This window comes from Asparagus officinalis, chromosome 3 (genome assembly GCF_001876935.1).
Source record: "Asparagus officinalis chromosome 3, Aspof.V1, whole genome shotgun sequence".
Classification (NCBI taxonomy): Eukaryota; Viridiplantae; Streptophyta; class Magnoliopsida; order Asparagales; family Asparagaceae; genus Asparagus; species Asparagus officinalis.
The window spans coordinates 101,188,910-101,207,615 of NC_033796.1; the positions used below are offsets into that span (position 1 = coordinate 101,188,910).

Below are 18,706 nucleotides of genomic sequence, written 5' to 3' on the forward strand. Positions count from 1 at the left end.
TGTAATTGCCTTAACTTGACAATTATCCTTAGCTGCTTTTTTGATACATGTCGGTTTAGTGTGAAGAAAAGGCGGACAAAAATCATCGCCCATCAACAATCCAAATGATCTATGGACGATCTTCACCAAGTAGATTCATTGCATATGCCCAGGCAAGGAACAATGGAATCCATACTTTTGCAGGCACTTTCTATAATGGAAACCTTCAAAGTATATTGCTGCAACCAAACCGAGGAAATAACGGAGCGATTGCTCTTTCTTTGCTTGCGCTACTTTCCCCTGTGAACGCTTATGCTCCTAAGGAGGAAGGACTCACTAGATTTCTTATAGATTTCTTGATGGGAGGAGTTTTTACTGCCGTTTCAAAAACAGCAGCTGCTCCAATTGAACGAGTTAAGCTCTTAATTCGGAACCAGGACGAAATGATCAAGGATGAAGGAAACTCTCAGAGCCTTATAAAGGAATTGGAGACTGTTTTGCCCAAACAATCAAGGATGAAGGCTTCCTTTCATTATGGAGAGGAAATACCGCGAATGTCATTAGTTATTTTCCTACTCAAGTCATTCAGCTATTTTATAATCTTTTGCTGATGTTTCCTTTAAGGGTCTGTTTGGTTCGTTTCCTTCACTTTTCATGAATGACTTTTCTTCACTTTCTAGTGTTTCCTTCACTTTCCTGAAAAGTGTTTCTTGTGTTTGTTTCGCCAAAAAATATGGAGTGAAAGTACTTTCCACCATTTTTCTTAGTTTGGTTCAACTTAAAAAAAAAAATTAATTGAATTGTGAATAGATTCCCTTATTTTCTAGTGTTTGGTTCAAGAAAACTTGATTGTGGTCACCATGGTAAGATTACCACTCATCATCATAGTTGTGCATATAAACATGAAAATTGTGAACAAGATCAATTATCTTATGATCACATGTGAATCAAATGATGAATAACAGATTAGCACAAAACTGAACCCAAAGCAATGTTGGCTGCAATATATTTTGTGCTAAGAAAAGGCTCTTTTTTCATTATCTACCTCGCCATGAAGTTTATAAATAGCAATGTTGGCTGCAATATATTGCCTCACCAATATATTACTGCTATAAACTTTGGCTGTATATCTTAAAAATAACTCATCATCATAACACAAAATATGCATACCAACCAAAGGCCAACCAAGAGCTGAAACCAAGGCGGGGAGCAGGCTGAACCATGCACAAAATTGAAACCAAGGCCAATAGCTGAAACCAAAGGCTAAACCAAGCACTAAAATCCAAGCACCAGGTCATATAACCAAGAACTAACAACCAAGCACCAAGTTATGAAAACTAGCATGTAATGCACAAATAGCCCAAACAAACAGCCCCTAAAGCACCAAGTTATGAAAACCAGCATGTAATGCACAACTAGCCCAAACATACAGCTCACCAAGCACCAATTTATGAAAACCAGCATGTAATGCACAAATAGCCAGCACAAAGGAAACCAAACCAAGGCTGAACGCAAGGCCAAGACTAACATTGGTTGGAACAAAACTAAAACCAAAAGAAAGCACACAACAGAAACCACATGCAAGCACACATATGAAACTTGGGGCGAAGCCAACAATTCAAACCAAATGCCAAGCAAACAATTGAAACCAGCCCAATAGCTGAAAAAAGACAGTTGCTGGAAATGAATAAGGAATGCACACAACTAATAAATATGCTCAGAAAAGGCTATTTACTTCATTATCTACCCCGCCATGAATTTTATAATAGCAATGTTGGCTGCAATATATTGCCTCGCCAATATAACTTTGGCTGCATATCTAAAAAATAGCCCATCATCATGACACAAAATATGCACACCTCATTAACTTTAATTCAACGAGGTGAAACCATTCACCTTTCCCCATTTGTAAACCTGTTCAAACAAGTTTGCATTAGCCAAATAATATTTAATATAACATTTAAAGTCACGGCTGAGGTGCATGATGATAGAGATAGTAGCATTAGCTTTGCACAAGTGTAAGTTTAATACATCTACCATTGTTGATGTATTCAAAAGGATGAGCAACCATCTAGCTCATTTTCATACAAAAATAATTACACAAACATGGATATAATTAGCTAGTTTCACAAAAATATCCCAAAAGCTAGGCAATCCACAATTCCACCACTCTAATCAAGAGGTTGACTCTTCATAAACTCGGTCAACACCTTCTTTTGCATATTAGTTGTCCTCCCCATAAACGACGTAGCTTGTGATTCATTCTCATGCAATTCTTGATAAAACTTATCAAGAATTTCTATGTCAAATTCATTATCATGTGCAAATATAGCTTTTGCCAACTTCTCTGTCCAATGCATACTCACCATACACATAGATGAGGTGAACTGTTTTACCTCATTTACTATCTCACGCATAAAAACCATGTCCTCACTAGACCTCCCATCTTCCTTTACGCGTCTTTGACACGTTATTTTTAGCTTTGTTCAAACTAGAAGATGGATTGGATTTTGATGGCATAGTTGGAACCTTTGGTAGTGGAATATCATCTTCATCTAAAGAGACATAGCTAGGTGTCTTCTCCGTTGGCATACTAATATCATCATCATCAACACCAATACTAAAATGTGCACTACCACCAATTTGTGACAACACATCTACCGCATAATCTCCTCTAGCAACATCGTCTCCTATAATATTTGCGAGGTCTTCATAATGTTTCATGGGCTTGTTGATGTATTCCCTAAGTTTAGAACTATCCATACTCTTGTCCTTCATAGTTAAGGCATAGTTAAGGCATATATCAAATACATATATAGACAACATTAAACAAATTAGAAATATTTTTAGGTGTAATGACCACTAGAAAATAATTCATACCTCTAGCCATCTATCAAAGTAAGCCTCATCCATAATTACCATCTTTTGTGCATCATCCCAACCGGCACCGCTCAAGTTACGATATTTTTGCATGTCCAAGAATCTATTGCGAATAGTTTTCATACAATTTTCCACGTTCTCGGTGGTGAACGTTGAACCTAATTGTTCATTTATATGAAAGGCGGCGCTACAATAAGCGGTTTTTTTGAACTTCTTATCCACATTCATTCCATCTTTAGCACACTTTGCAAGGAAAGAAATTAGCAAATCATCATGTTTACTCTCCCATAATTGGTTAACTCTCCGCTTGCAAGCCTCTTTTTTTAGATTTATGAGCAATAGCTTTCTTTTTCCTCTTTGGATTATGAGATGAACTTTCATCACCATCAATATCAATATCACTTCTCTTGCTGCTTTGACATTGTTGATTAGGTGACGGAGTTTTACCCATGCTACAACTTTGACATTGTAAAGTTGGAGGAGCATTTAGCATGCTCATGAAAGACATTGGTGGTGGTTGGCCAATTCTCCAAAAGTTAGCATCTTGCATTTAAAAATTAATCCAAAAATTAGGACCTTGGCCAACTTATGAAGAGTGATAAGACATAAATCCCGGGTTAAACCCACAAGGGATTGATAAATTCCTTGGAGTTCTAGGTGATGAATTTGATGTCGTACTCTTGTCTTTGACCTTATCAAGTTCCTCACAATTGAAGTTGTCAGCCATACCTAGAAAATAGTTGTAGAGAAATGTGAAAAATAAACGCAAGTTGAGTAAAGAAAGTGTCCTAAGAGAAAATTTCATACAACACATAATAGTAGCATACAAATGTTTCTAAATTAACACATAATAGTACAAGAAAATAGAAAAATTGATATAACACATAATTGTAACATACAAATGTTTCTTAATTAACCTTACATAGTTTTGCATCACACCATCATAAAATAAAGTACATGAAATAGAAAAATGCATAACATAAGATAGTATACCTAATACATTGCATCACATGCCTACTTCATTAGTATTCTCTCCCTTATATTTTTCACAATAATCAACCCACATTGCCCAAGCTATTTGACCTCTACGATCCTTCCATACGATTCTTGATTGTGTTTGCTCCCTTAGAGTTTGGGGTTGAGAGAAATCAACAATATTATTCTCATCTTCAGTAGCAACATCACCTTCATCATCTTCGATCTTAACGGTCTCATTGAATATGCCATCCTCCGGGTCAACCATTGCAATATAATTGTGAAGAACTACACAAGCTAATACGATATCCACTTGTGCGCAGAAAGAATAATGAGGCTTTGCGGTAAGAATTTTGAAACGATTTTTCAAACAACCAAATGTAGATTCGATCTTAGACCTTAAAGAAGAATGTCTAAGATTAAACAATTCCCTTCTATTTTTAGGTGTTCTTCCTATTTGTTCCTTCAAATGGTAATGAACACCACGATATAGGGAGATGAAACCCGACATGGTCGTGTATCCCACATCACACAAGTAATATTTTCCTATAATTTATATGATGTGAAAGTGTTTAGTAGAATTTTTTGTCATTTCATTGAATATCATTTATTAATTGAAGTAATTACACAAAATTGAAGAATTGATGAAATTACCATCATATACTTTCAAGCCATGAGGTTGTGGCCTAGACAATGTATCTTGAAGGACTCTAAAGTCATTTGCAGAACCTTCCTATCCAGCTAATACGTAAGTGAATAGCTTGTTTGGGGTACAAGCCGTTAAAACATTTTGTGTAACACCTTTTCGACCACAGAATCGTGGTTGAAGATTAGCAGGTAGCATAGCATCAACATGTGTCCCATCTATCATACCAATACAATCCTAGAGAACAAAAAATTTTTATTGAATATTTTTAATTAAATTAGATGAACATGCTTTTAATCACAAATTAAAAAGAGAATACCTTGAAATAAGGATAGTATAGAGGGTTGCTAAGGATCTCCTGTGGAACTTCATTCCGTGCTTGTCTTAAAAAGCGTGATCGTATGTGGCAAATTACTTCTAACACTTTATTGAAATACCTACTCACAGTCTCACCAGATCTAATAAAATGTGACCTAATACTTCGATTTTTAGTTTTATGCCCCAAAATATTCAAAGTCATAGCAAGTTGCTCCTCCACTGTAACATGTCTTGAGTCTCGCAATAAATTGTTCCTCCTCATTATCCCTGCAAGCTTCACAAAAGCACCACTATGCATTCTAACATAGTTGACACAACTATCACTAAATCTATTATATATACGATCCATTATATATACGATCCAAGTGTTGTTTTCTATTTTGATATTGTTTTGTTTTCTCAACACTAGGACCTGCACGTATAGATCTACGTCTGCTTTGCATTCTCCTCATGAAGGTCATAACCAAAACTAAGACAAATAGTGCAGCACCCGAACACATATTAATTACTGTCTCTTCGTCGAGATTACCATCCATCTAAAATACAAACGCCATATTAAAGCAAATGCCAATATTAAATGCAAATGATCAAAATCTTTTAGGAAAATTATCATAATTATTTATGAAATATTTGTTTAATTCTCCTATCTGCAGATGATCAAACTATTTTATCAAAATACAAACGTCACACTAGAAATATGTAGGATACTCTCAATCCATCAAGGTGAAATCATTCACCTTGATCCTCTTACAATATCGTATTTAGCATCTACGCTTGCTTTATTTTGGGAGATATAAGTTGCAAAATTGATTTCTCCAACGCATCATATGAGAACAAGTTAGATAAGATACAATCTCATACTATTAATAATTTCTATGAGATATAAGTTGCAAGGATTATACATATCAAATTAAGACTAGTTAGATAAGCTATTAATAATTTCTACAATCAAAATTTTCAAATAATAAGTAGATGTATGCATACCAAAATCTCAAAAAACAACCAAATAAAATTAGAAGGTGGGAGAATAGGCTGAGCCCTAGATTAGAAGGCGGGAGGGAAGGAGAAGGAGAAAATTCTTGGTTGATTCGGGCGGGAGGGAGAGAAGTGCGGGAGCGGGAGAGAGGGACGGGAGCAGGAGAGAGGGGTGACCAGAACGAGAATGGAAGGGGAAGAGGAATCCGGGTTTTTTGTACGGGAGAGAGAAAAGTAGAGTTTTTTGAGAGGAAAATTGTTAGGAGAAAAAGCCGTCAGATTGCCTACTCTTTTCTTCACTTTCTTTTTTTCTTTTTTACGAAGCAAACATCCGATTGTGAGGGGAAGCAACAGATTCACCCTGCGTCAGTTTTCCTAAAGGCCATTTTCCTTCATTTTCGACATTTTTTGGCCGAAACAAACAGGCCCTAATAGTTTACATTTTTTTATGGTTCAACGTCTACTATTTGTCAGGCCCTCAACTTTGCTTTTAAGGATTACTTCAAGAAAACGTTCAACTTCAAAAAAGATAAGGATGGTTACTGGAAGTGGTTTGTTGGTAACTTGGCATCTGGAGGTGCAGCTGGAGCCTCTTCTCTGTTATTCGTGTATTCTCTGGATTATTATGCTAGAACTCGACTAGCCAATGACGCAAAGGCAGCAAAGAATGGAGGTGAGAGGCAATTCAATGGTCTGGTTGATGTTTACAAGAAAACCCTGAAATCTGATGGTATTGCTGGACTGTATCGAGGCTTTAATATCTCCTGTGTTGGTATCATTGTCTATCGGGGACTCTACTTTGGGATGTACTATGATTCGCTGAAGCCAGTTGTACTGGTTGGTTCCCTAGAGGTTAGTAAAGCCAAAACACATTCCTTTTGAAGATAACTTGGATATAATAGGTTGCTATTGTTTTTGTCTCCATCCACGTGCTGTACTAATGCCAAACTGTAACTTACTACCCATGTAGTTCTATAGCCCATGAATATTGCAAATTTTAAAATACACAAAATAATTTCCAATATGTAAAGCCAAAACACATTCCTTTTGAAGATAACTTGGATATAATAGGTTGCTATTGTTTTTGTCTCCATCCACGTGCTGTACTAATGCCAAACTGTAACTTACTACCCATGTAGTTCTATAGCCCATGAATATTGCAAATTTTAAAATACACAAAATAATTTCCAATATGTAAAAACAAATGAAAATGGATAGGATTTGTGTGTTATATAGCTCATGAAAATCACGAGTTTTAGAAAAGCAAGTAGTTATCATTGGATTGAAATGTACTAAAGTGGACAAAAATTGTAGCCTAATGAACATGCAACTGCTTTACTATCTGAAAGAGTTGTCACTTTGTTGTCACATAATTTTGAATTACCTTGTTGTTTCCTCTACTAATCTTGAACACGTCACTCGCAACCAACCAGCAGCCTCCACGCTAGCACCCCACCTCAATATTACCTCTAATCATTCTTTAGTTCAAACTGTAATCCATGTATGGCTCTTTGTGTTTCCCATCCTCTTCTCAGTGCTTAGGTAACTCCTCTCTATTTCTAGTTTTGCACATTTAGTGCAAGCCCACTTGATATTTTGCTCAAAAATACTTCTTTTTGCGTAGTTTTTTTTGAACTGGTAAATGCGTGTGGATGTTTGAAGAATTAATGGTGTCCCGCTTGGTTGCAATTCTCGAAGAGTACCCAAACAAGAAAGGACCTTTTTAGGCTAAATTTTAAATGAATTTGAATGCTATGATGATAGAGGAAAATGTTGTTTTTTTAATTGTGTAATTTGATAGTTCTTTATTTCCTTTTGGTATGCTGTGATATCTAGTTTGTTCATAGGGTAGAAAATGGAGTGACTATAGTTCTGTGTATGGACAAGTGTTTGTCTATTTTACTGAGAATTCATTTAAGTTTTCCTCTGTTTTAATACAAAATATTGTGGAAGAGCTACTTTCGTGATTTCTTTTTAGCTTATGTTGTTTCATTTATGGGAAAGGAGCAAAGGGGCTCTACTTGGATATTAAACACTATTTAGCAACATTATGCCATTATGGAGTACTTTGTCTCACTCTGTATAAAGATATTTAGCCTTTTTTTTGTACTTTCTAGAGTGAATTGATATTAAGTTTGGCTGTTGACATTTCTCTGAACTGTTTCTAATGCTGTTAACAGCTTCCGAAGATTATAAAGTTAGTGGGTCTCAGATACGCATGTAAGTATAAACTTAATTTTATATTTGCACACATGTATTTCTAATTATAATTTATCAATGTTTGAATACCTTTACCACAGCCACCAAAGCAAAAGCTTGATAACAATGCTCACATTGTCTCAGCTCAAGCTTCCAAACTATTAAAAGCTAGGTATCACACATAAAAAATTAAGAAACAAAAGTTAACTTTAATTATTCATCATATACTTGGGATGTTGTGTAGTGCCTCAGTGATTGTCCGTCGTTAAAGGAGATTCTTCCCGAGTCGATATACTTAACTATCTCTAAGTTGGCGTTTGATGAGCATGAAGTTCATGGTGGTGGAGAGGTATATATGACGTGATATATATGTATTTATTATGATATTTTTGGTATATATATATATCTTATATGGAGTGATAATCTTTTCAAGTTAGAGAAGGTACTCCCATAGGGAGCAGCAGTACGATACGACATTGTTTGGTGGAAAATTTGCAGTAAAAGAAATGAAGGAAAATTGATTTGTATTCCTTTAATCTCAGTTACAATTGGATTTCCTGATTACAAAAGAGAGGAGAATGAATTTGATTCTCCCCTTTGTTTAATTCTAGGTTCTTCACGGTGGCGATGGAGTGCCTCCCTCGAATGTTTGCGTCGAGTTTGCTCTCCGTTGACGATCCACACGTCTTGATTTACTGGAACGGTATCTCCTCCTCACGATTTGACGCTGTGGAGAACTTGCAAAGCAAGTTTTAGAACTCTTGATGAGTTGATTGATCTTAACCGTAATTGGTTAGACAAGCCAAGGATCTCTTCTTTGCTGCCCCCGAGCCGGATCCAAAAGTCAGCCTCTCTAAACTAATTTTTTAGTTATTTCTAGGGGATTAAAGGGTGTAACCGCCCCCTTAATTCGCTCCTAAGTGGGGCTAATGGGATGTAACTGCCCCTTAAATCACTCCTGAGTGGAGTTGTGATCCCCTCAGATCGTGGGAAATGGTTTTGAAACTGTTCAGCTTGTGTTTGAACGAGTCAAACGTATAATCCGCGTTCTGGCATGAATTCTGCGTTCAAACGCAGTGTCTGGAAGCTCAGACGCAACAATTTAGAAGCTGCGTTGGCAGCGTTGGAAGCTGCTCGTGAGCTGCGTTTGTAGTAATTTGGAAGCTGCGTTTGGAGCGTTGGAAGCTATGTTGGCAGCAATTTGAAAGCTGCGTTGGTAGTATTGGAAGCTGCGTTGGGGCCGAACATGAGCTGCGTTGACAGCTGGATCTGAGCTGCGTTTGCAGCGTTTAGAGCTGAATGTGAGGTACGTCTGTAGCCAAGTTTGACCTGCGTCTGTAGTCGAATTGGTGTTGCGTCTTGATGATGGTACGCAGGGAGGACTTCCACGTCTTGGTTTGAAGAGACCGTCGATTTGTAGTCTCTTTCTGTCAGAGCGTTGCAAAGATCGTCGTTTTGTAATCTTTGCTTTCTTTCTGTCAGAGCGTTGCAAAGATCGTCGTTTTGTAATCTTTGCTTTAGCTCTTTGATATGTGAGAGTCTTCAGATTGTAACTCTCGATGTTGATTGTGAAGGATGTTGATTAGAGCTTTTATTAGTTGTTGTGAAGGTCGTCAGATTGTAACCTTCATCGATCTATGTGAAAGTCTTCAAATTGTAGCCTTCTGGAAGTCGTCAGATTGTAACTTCCATGATCCATGTTTGATGGGGAATCAGCTATCTATTATGATTTTTAGACAGCCTACAGAACCCCCTCCAAAGTTTTCGAAAGTTTGCGGTTAACTGGGACGAATTTTCGAAATACTTTAGATCTCAACTCTGATCTTGGAGCTGTTGGTTCCTTATCACAAAGGAGTTGTTCTCTGCACTCGCTTCGAAGGCATCTTGGTTGAAGAGATTTGCCAAGCAGGACCTGTGTGAGGATGAGCTTCAAAGAGAAACTATAGCAACGGTACGAGCTACTCATGAGCAAAAGCTATCAAACGTCACGTCATGGCTCACCTCCATTCAGCTGATGGGCCCGCAAACATTCATAGGATTTTTGGCAAATCCTCAGCCATCAACGGATTTGATAAGCTTTTACCGACTACCGTTTGAGTCGGGCTAGTATGTGGATTATCTAAGTCCGTTCCACATGTAACGTTGTGCTAAGAGAATGAACCCTTTTAGACTTGATGCTATGATTTTGAATACATAGACTTTGTTATTTTTACGGCAAAAGACTAACCGGCAACGCGTATTAGGCGTAGGCTTATACCTACTTAGGATTTGGGATAAAGTTCCCCATGTGTGAAAGACATGGATTTTTTGTGCTACGATGTTGAATACGTAGACTTTGTCACTGTTTCTTCCTGTGTTACTTGAAATACTGAAAGAAAGTTGGAAACGCCAGAAGTGTAGTATTAACTTGGCGTGAATTTTCACTTAGAGTGAAATTTAGAAATTTTCTTTATTATCACTAGGATAATTCCAGAAAATCTTTAATCCACTGGGGATTTTATAATGATAACTTACTATTCTTGTTGAAAAAGAATTAACAAGTTTATTAGGGGGTTTGACTGTTAGAGGTGTGATGTTAACCTAACAGTATTTTTATGGACCTATCGCTCCGTTGACGAGAGTCGATAAGTGAAAAGTGTTGCGATCGGAGCAATTTTGAGGACCTATCGCTCTGTTGATGAGAGTCGATAAGTGGAAAGTGTTGCGATCGGAGCAACTTTGAGGACCTATCGTTCTGTTGACGAGAGTCGATAAGTGGAAAGTGTTGCGATCAGAATAACTTTGAGGACCTATCGTTCTATTGACGAGAGTCGATAAGTTGATTTTGTCAGAGGTGTTTGATATTAACATGACAAGAGAATGTTGCGATCGGAGCAACTTTATGGACTTATCATCCTATTGAAAAGGATTAATAAGTGGATTGTCAGAGGTTTGGTGTTAACATGACGGGCATTTGTTACGATCGGAGTAACTTTGAGGACTTATCATCCTATTGAAGAGGATTAATAAGTTAATTTTGTCAGAGGTGTGATATTAACATGACGGAAATTTATGTTGCGATGAGAGCAACTTTGTGGACTTATCATCCTATTGACAAGGATTGATAAGTGGGTTTTGTCAGAGGTTTAGTGTTAACATGACATGATTTGTATTACGATTGGATCAACTTTGTGGACTTATCATCCTATTGACGAGGATTGATAAGTGGGTTTTGTCAGAGGTTTAGTGTTAACGTGACAGGATTTGTGTTGCGATTGGAGCAACTTTGTGGACTTATCATCCTATTGACGAGGATTGATAAGTGGGTTTTGTCAGAGGTTTAGTGTTAACGTGACAAATTAGGAGTAATGCGAATTGAATGCATACTCTGTGGGGATGATGATCGTCAGAAGTGTAATGTTAACTCGACGATGTGAAAGATTCGTTACTCTTAATCAAGTGGATTCCAAGTAATCAACCCCCAGTCTTGATTAAGACTTAGCAGGGGAATAAAAAGAGGTAGACAAGGCACATCACCTTTAGGAGTGATGCAGGCTGCATTCATACCCTGTGGGGGTGATGATCGTCCGAAGTATAATGTTAACTTGACGATGTGAAATGTTCGTTACTCTTAATCCAATGGATTCCAAGGAATCAACCCCCAGTCTTGATTAAGACTTAGCAGGGGAATAAAAAGAGGTAGACAAGGCACATCGCCTAGTGAGGCACTATCCATAAAGTCGGAATAGAGTCACATCACCAGGTAGTTCATTATCTGATGAGTTTGACTATCAGAGGTAACTGTTAACGTGATAGTTTTTGTGGACCCGCCATCCTACTTGAAGAGGATTGACAAGAGAATTTGGAGGGAATGGACTATCAGAGGTAATCATTAACGTGATAGTTTTGATAGACCCGTCATCCTACTTGAAGAGGATTGGTAGGGGAATTTGGAGAAAATAGACTATCAGAGGTGATCATTAACGTGATAGTTTTAGTGGACCTGCCATCCTATTAAAGCGGATTGACAAGTTGATGGACGTGATAGTTTTGGTAGATTTTGTGGTTGACAGAGGTATTCTATTAAACATAACAACTCAAAAAATTTATTACTCATAATCCAATGAACTACCAATAAACCAACCCCCAGTCTTGAATAAGTGCAAAAGGGGAAAAAAAAGAAGACATGACACATCGCCTAGTGAGCCATTATCAAACGAGTTTGACTATCAAAGGTAACTATTAACGTGATAGTTGTTGGACCCGCCATCCTACTGGAAAATATTGGCTTCAGCGGCCGTAGTATCTTCCGGTTCTGACTGAGAAGAGTGAACTTGGATAGTTATTGGAGACCCGGCATCCTACTAAAGAGGATTAGCTTCAGTGGTCGTAGTATCTTCCGGTTCTGACTGGGAAGAGTGAGCTTGGTCCGATTGCTCAGGAGAAGATTAGGCTTGGTCCGATCGCTCAGGTTGATCCTGCCTACTTTGTTCTTCAGCTTTGATCCTGGCAATAATCTTTTGAGCCTGTTCGCCTTGAAAAATTAGTTGTCTCCAGGAACGGCATTCTGCAACCCTTATTTGTGCTAGAAGGTCGGTCTGCAAGTTGTGTCGACATGTCTCCACTAAGGTAGACTGTGTCATACCTGTCGGACATCGTAGAGCCATGCTTCGGAACCTCTTGATGAAGGCTTTGACGGACTCTCTCCTCTTCTTCTTAGTGGTGAGAAGGGTATGAATGGAGACTTATGTATCCTCTTCAAAGAATCTTAACAGGAAGAATCTCTCTAAATCTGCCCACTTTTGGATACATCCGACAAGCAATTTTCTGAACCATTCAAAGGCAACTCCCTTGAGGGTGCCAATGAATAATCGAGCCAGTATGGCGTCATTTGATATCACATTCCCAGTCTGTGACTTGAAATGATAGATATGTTGGTTCGGTGATCCTGTGCTGTCAAAAGTTTGTAGCGTCGGGACCTCAAATTTTGGAGGATAAGGGGCTGCATCCCATTCGGCATGATAGGGACTAACAACTCCCTTATCTTGGAGCTCGCTTCTGTCAGCAATGGCATTGAGACGGGCTTCTAATTCTTCCATTTTGGCAGACTGTAGATTCCGCTCGTTCTCAGTCTCTCTTTCTTCATCAGAGGAAGATTTCAGATTGTGGGCTTCTTGGTCAGAAGCAGCGTCATCAACCACTTTTTCCTTCCCTTTGCTTGTGTGAAGTCGGGATGAAGACGTTCTTCCTCTTCGGGAAGATTCTTTCCTGAGTGGCGAATCTGTCTTCTGAGATTTGGCCTTATCTGTGACGATTTGAGTCAACAGGGCCATGAGTTCAGTGATGGCCTCTTGCTGAGATTTGAGCATGGTCTCCTTCTCATCAAGTCTCTTTGTGAGATCTTCATGGTTTCCCGTTATATAAGCGGAGCTCTCATATTCAACAAAAGAGCTTGATGATTGGGACTCTGCAATGGTTGAGTGTTCATCATCGGAATTGGTTCCTCTAGCTAACCTCCGATAGTTGACAGGGGGAATAGCTCCTGTTCGAGTCCGAGTGTGTCGGTAGACTCCTTCAAACTCGTTAGTAATTTCTCTAACGTTCGGTGAACGACTTGTCTCAGAGTCATCGGAACTAGGACCTGAGGCTTTCCCTCTACCGATCACATTGATAGTGACTTCAGGATACTCGGTCTCTGGAGACTTCTTCCTGTGTGAACGTTGTTGTTGGTTAGGCAAAGCAATGTTCGTTAATTGGTCGAACACCAACAGTTTGGTCGCATATGAGCAGCATTGATATCCCGAGAGGACCGTAGGAATCAGTCGTTCACATTGGAATGAACGAATGACTTGTTGCATCGGTCTTTCTCTCGATATGAACTTTCTCAAATATGTTGCAAAGACTTGAGAAGAATTACTCACTGATCTTGAGGTTTGAATTGGAACCCCAGTCCATGATTGGACAAGACTAGCTCTTTGTGAACATGGATCTGGTTGAGATGTCTTGAATCCATGGACTTTTTATATCAGCCCCTCGATTTAATCGCGCTACGCAGAGTATTCGGGGGTCTCGCTGACACCAGGTTCTGTACTGGATTTCGTTCCCCGAACGCATGCCTGAGATTTAGGTTTTGCTGGTGAAACGCAGTCCCGAGATCTGCTTTTTGGTTCTGAAACGCATGCGTTGCTGGTGAAACGCAGTCCCGAGATCTGCTTTTTGGTTCTGAAACGCATGCCTGAGAGTTGCGTTCAGTTAATGGAACGCACTCCTGAACTGCTTTTTGGTTCTGAAACGCATGCCTGAGAGTTGCGTTCAGTTAATGGAACGCACTCCTGAAGGCTGTGTTTTGACTGTACAATACACCACTGAGGGCTGCATTCAGTCTTATTCACACAGAGCCTATGTTTGGGCTCATAGACGCGAGGCTTGCGTTCTGAAGCAAAAACATAGAGCACCTGGTCGCGTTTAGGCTCACAAACACGAAGCTCGTGTTGACTTGAAGATCGGCATTCACGAAGATGTGCTCGTCGTAGGGATCTCCTCCTTCGTCGATCGACGTTCTTCTTGGCCTTTTTCAAGGCCTTTGCAGCGAGGTGGTTGGCGTTGATGGAACTCGTCGCTACAATGGGCCTTTTATCACCTAATACCTACTGTGAAGACGTGGGTATAGAACTTTCAACTCGTTGAACGAGTTTAGCAGAAGCCGAGTCCACTCCTTCAGAGGAGGGGCTGTTCGAGCAGTCTTGATCGAAGGGGAGGACCTCATTGGGTGATTTGGCTACAATTGGAGCAGTTAAACCTTTAGTCTCTTTGGAGACTTTGTGGATCTTGCGCATAGCCTTGGGGCTAACGGATCCAGAGGAGAGGGCTTCCTCGTACTTGGCTTGATCGAACTCTACGACGAGAGTTTCAACCGTCGTTCTAGTGAGATGAACATCGGATTGCGCCACCACTTCTTCGTCAGAGAAGCTTGTCCCCAGTGGAGTCGCCATCTTTTGTTTGGTGGAAAATTTGCAGTAAAAGAAACGAAGGAAAATTGATTTGTATTCCTTTAATCTCAGTTATAATTGGATTTCCTGATTACAAAAGAGAGGAGAATGAATTTTATTCTCCTCTTTGTTTAATTCTGGGTTCTTCACGGTGGCGATGGAGTGCCTCCCTCGAATATTCGCGTCGAGTTTGCTCTCCGTTGACGATCCTCACGTCTTGATTCACTGGAACGGTATCTCCTCCTCACGATTTGACGCTGTGGAGAACTTGCAAAGCAAGTTTTAGAACTCTTGATGAGTTGATTGATCTTAACCGTAATTGGTTAGACAAGCCAAGGATCTCTTCTTTGCTGCCCCCGAGCCGGATCCAAAAACCAGCCTCTCTAAACTGATTTTTCAGTTATTTATAGGGGATGAAAGGGTGTAACTGCCCCCTTAATTCGCTCCTAAGTGGGGCTAATGGGATGTAACCGCCCCTTAAATCACTCCTGAGTGGAGTTGTTATCCTCTCAGATCGTGGGAAACGGTTTTGAAACTGTTCAGCTCGTGTTTGAACAAGTTAAACACATAATCCGCGTTCTGGCATGAATTCTGCGTTCAAACGCAGTGTTTGGAAGCTCAGACGTAGCAATTTGGAAGCTGCGTTGGCAGCGTTGGAAGCTGCTCGTGATTGGAAGCTCAGACGTAGCAATTTGGAAGCTGCGTTGGCAGCGTTGGAAGCTGCTCGTGAGCTGCATTTGCAGCAATATGGAAGCTGCGTTTGGCAGCTTGGAAGCTGCGTTTGGCAGCGGATGGAAGCTGTGTTTGGCAACGGATGGAAGCTACGTTGGTAGCTTTCGGAGGCTGCGTTTGCGGCCGAACATGAGCTACGTTGATAGCTGGATCTGAGCTGCGTTTGCAGCGTTTAGAGCTGAAATGTGAGGTGCGTCTGCAGCCAGGTTTGACCTGCGTCCGCAGTCGAATTGGTGTTGCATCTTGATGATGGTATGCAGGGAGGACTTCTACGTCTTGGTTTGAAGAGACCGTCGATTTGTAGTCTCTTTCTGTCAGAGTGTTGCAAAGATCGTCGTTTGAGACCGTCGATTTGTAGTCTCTTTCTGTCAGAGTGTTGCAAAGATCGTCGTTTTGTAATCTTTGCTTTAGCTCTTTGATATGTGAGAGTCGTCAGATTGTAACTCTCGATGTTGATTGTGAAGGATGTTGATTAGAGATTTCATCAGTTGTTGTGAAGGTCGTCAGATTGTAACCTTCATCGATCTACGTAAAAGTCTTCAAATTGTAGTCTTCTGGAAGTTGTCAGATTGTAACTTCCATGATCCGTGTTTGATGGGGAATCAGCTATCTATTGTGATTTTTAGACAGCCTACAGACATTCTAATGCAGACGAAGCGGATAACAGAGATGCCGACAACGACGATGACGAGGAGTGAGCACTGTTATAAATAGCGGTAAATAGCCCCGCAATAGCGGCGCTAATAACGTTAGCGGTCTCTTCTCGCGATGTTATCGCCCGCTATGCTATCGCGCAATAGCGGTGACATATTGCGGAATATGTCTGTTCGTAAAAACGGGCAATAGTGTGTCATAACGGTAAATAGTGAGCGATTGTATTCGAAATTTGCTTTTTGACTGCTATTTAAAAGCGTTTTGAGACTTATTTTTTAAAAATTAAACTCAACCCTTGATCATTACATTCCACTGTCTCCTGTGATTTTCAGCATACTCCCGTCACCTCTCATAGCCTCTAGCACCTACCTTAATACTTCCTCTCACCTTCTTCACCGTGAGCTCCTCTTAGGGCAGTCCTGTCACCGTTAAGCTCTTCTTCTCGAAGACGACGACTTTTTGACTCCTCCAGTCATCTTCGGTATTACGTGATGGTTACATATTTATTTCATGTTTAGGATCTTTTTAAATCATCTAATATGTACTTTTAGATTTCTTAATTTTTTAAAATTTTTTTAGTATTTATACATATCTAAATTAGACCGCGATTTAACTTTGTGTTTTTTATCACTATTTTACCGTAATAGCCCAAAATAGTCTTAGCGATGCCTCACCGCTACGCGACGCTATCCGCTATCGATAACCTTGGGAGTGAGTGAGACTTGTGTTAAGACGTATTATGACTTTTGAATTTTACCTATATGTAATATATTTGTGATTTTATTGCGTAGTGAATGAATATTATTTGAGCATGCGAGATGTATTGTGATGAGTATTGTTCGATATTGTGGATTGATGGATGAAATTGGATGAGTGTTTATTTGGAATGTGAATGTATATCATGGTTGATTTTATGATATATTGTTAAATATTATCATTGGATTGTATTCATGCTGTAGCAATAATTTATTGATTGTATTCATATATTAATGTAATTATACACGGGAAATACAATTTGTAATTAATTTTTTTGCTAAAAAAATATCAACCTAGACGGAATTCTGTTCTAGGCGTGAGAAAACATAGACGGAATTCCGTTCTAGGTTGTCATAATCAAACCTAGACGGAATTGCCCTGTCTACGTTTGATTCCTAGACGGTTGTCCGTCTTTAGGTTTGACACCTAGACGGAATTTCGTTTCTAGGTTGTCAACTTAGATGGTATTTTCTTATTGCGTCTAGGTTGACATTCCGTCTAGATTGATCAATCTAGGACGGAATTCCTTTACTTTGAGTCAATATAGACAGAAGCAAATAAACGGACCTTAACTAGACAAAATTTCGTCTAGTGAACTAACCCTAAGGACGGCGATTTGGCAGCAACCTAGACGAATTTCCGATTAGTTTGCTCGTTTTTCTACTAGTGTTAAAAGTGCATAAAAATATTTATCTTTGCCAAGTTGGCAAAATTCCCTAGTCCTCTTAGCCCATTGGCGACTATCACTTTTGACTGCAATGAGTAGTACAATGAATCCAGATTCATTTGGATTTTCTACTGACACGCTTAGGCTGATTAGGATCATGATTAATTAAATCTTGCTCGTCTGTAGTTTGGTTGGAAGTTTGGATATTGAAATTAAATGAGTTTTACTCGGCCAATGTATCATTTTATTCTCTTATTGTTTACGCTCTATTGTTGTACAATGGTGACATGGTGTTTACAATACATGGAATGTTGACATCACTAGACTACTTGTTCAATCAATATTGGGCGTGTATAGTGGTCCATAAATGTCTCTTCTGCTGAAATTACCCTAAAATGGATAGTAGCAAGAACAGGGCATTGGCAACGGGGAAAATCCGTCACAATGCCCAAAATCCCAGTCTGCCAATACATATAGGTGACTTGAAAATGGGATCTGTCGCCAATAAATCAGTCGACGGACGACTTATCGCGCCGACGGATTCTCTTAGCGACGGGGGTTCCCATCGCCCAATAAACCATTGGCGGACAGTGGAAAATTCATCGCCAATTTTTAAACATTGGGGTGAAGAGATGTGATGGATTTTCCGTCACAGTTGCAAATTGGCCGACAAGAGATCCGTCGCCAATTTTAAGCATTGCCGACAAATTACCCCGTCGCCAATGCACGATCGGCCGATGGGTAGCATCCTGTGCAGTCAATATTTAAAACATTGCGCGACGGGGTATTTACCGTCTTGCTAATGTATTTAACTGGCCGACGGATCTACTCCGTCGCCGATGTGCATCGTGCGACGGGGAAATCCGTCGCCAATGTATATAATTTACGTTAAATTTTTTTTTTTTCTACTTTTCTAGTAGTCTCCATATCGAAGAATACACTAAGCTGTATTGACAT

The 18,706-nt window shown here is 39.5% G+C and overlaps 1 pseudogene; it reads left to right on the top strand.

Annotated features, from left to right (window-relative positions):
- LOC109835495 lies at positions 324-7,740 on the top strand (annotated as a pseudogene).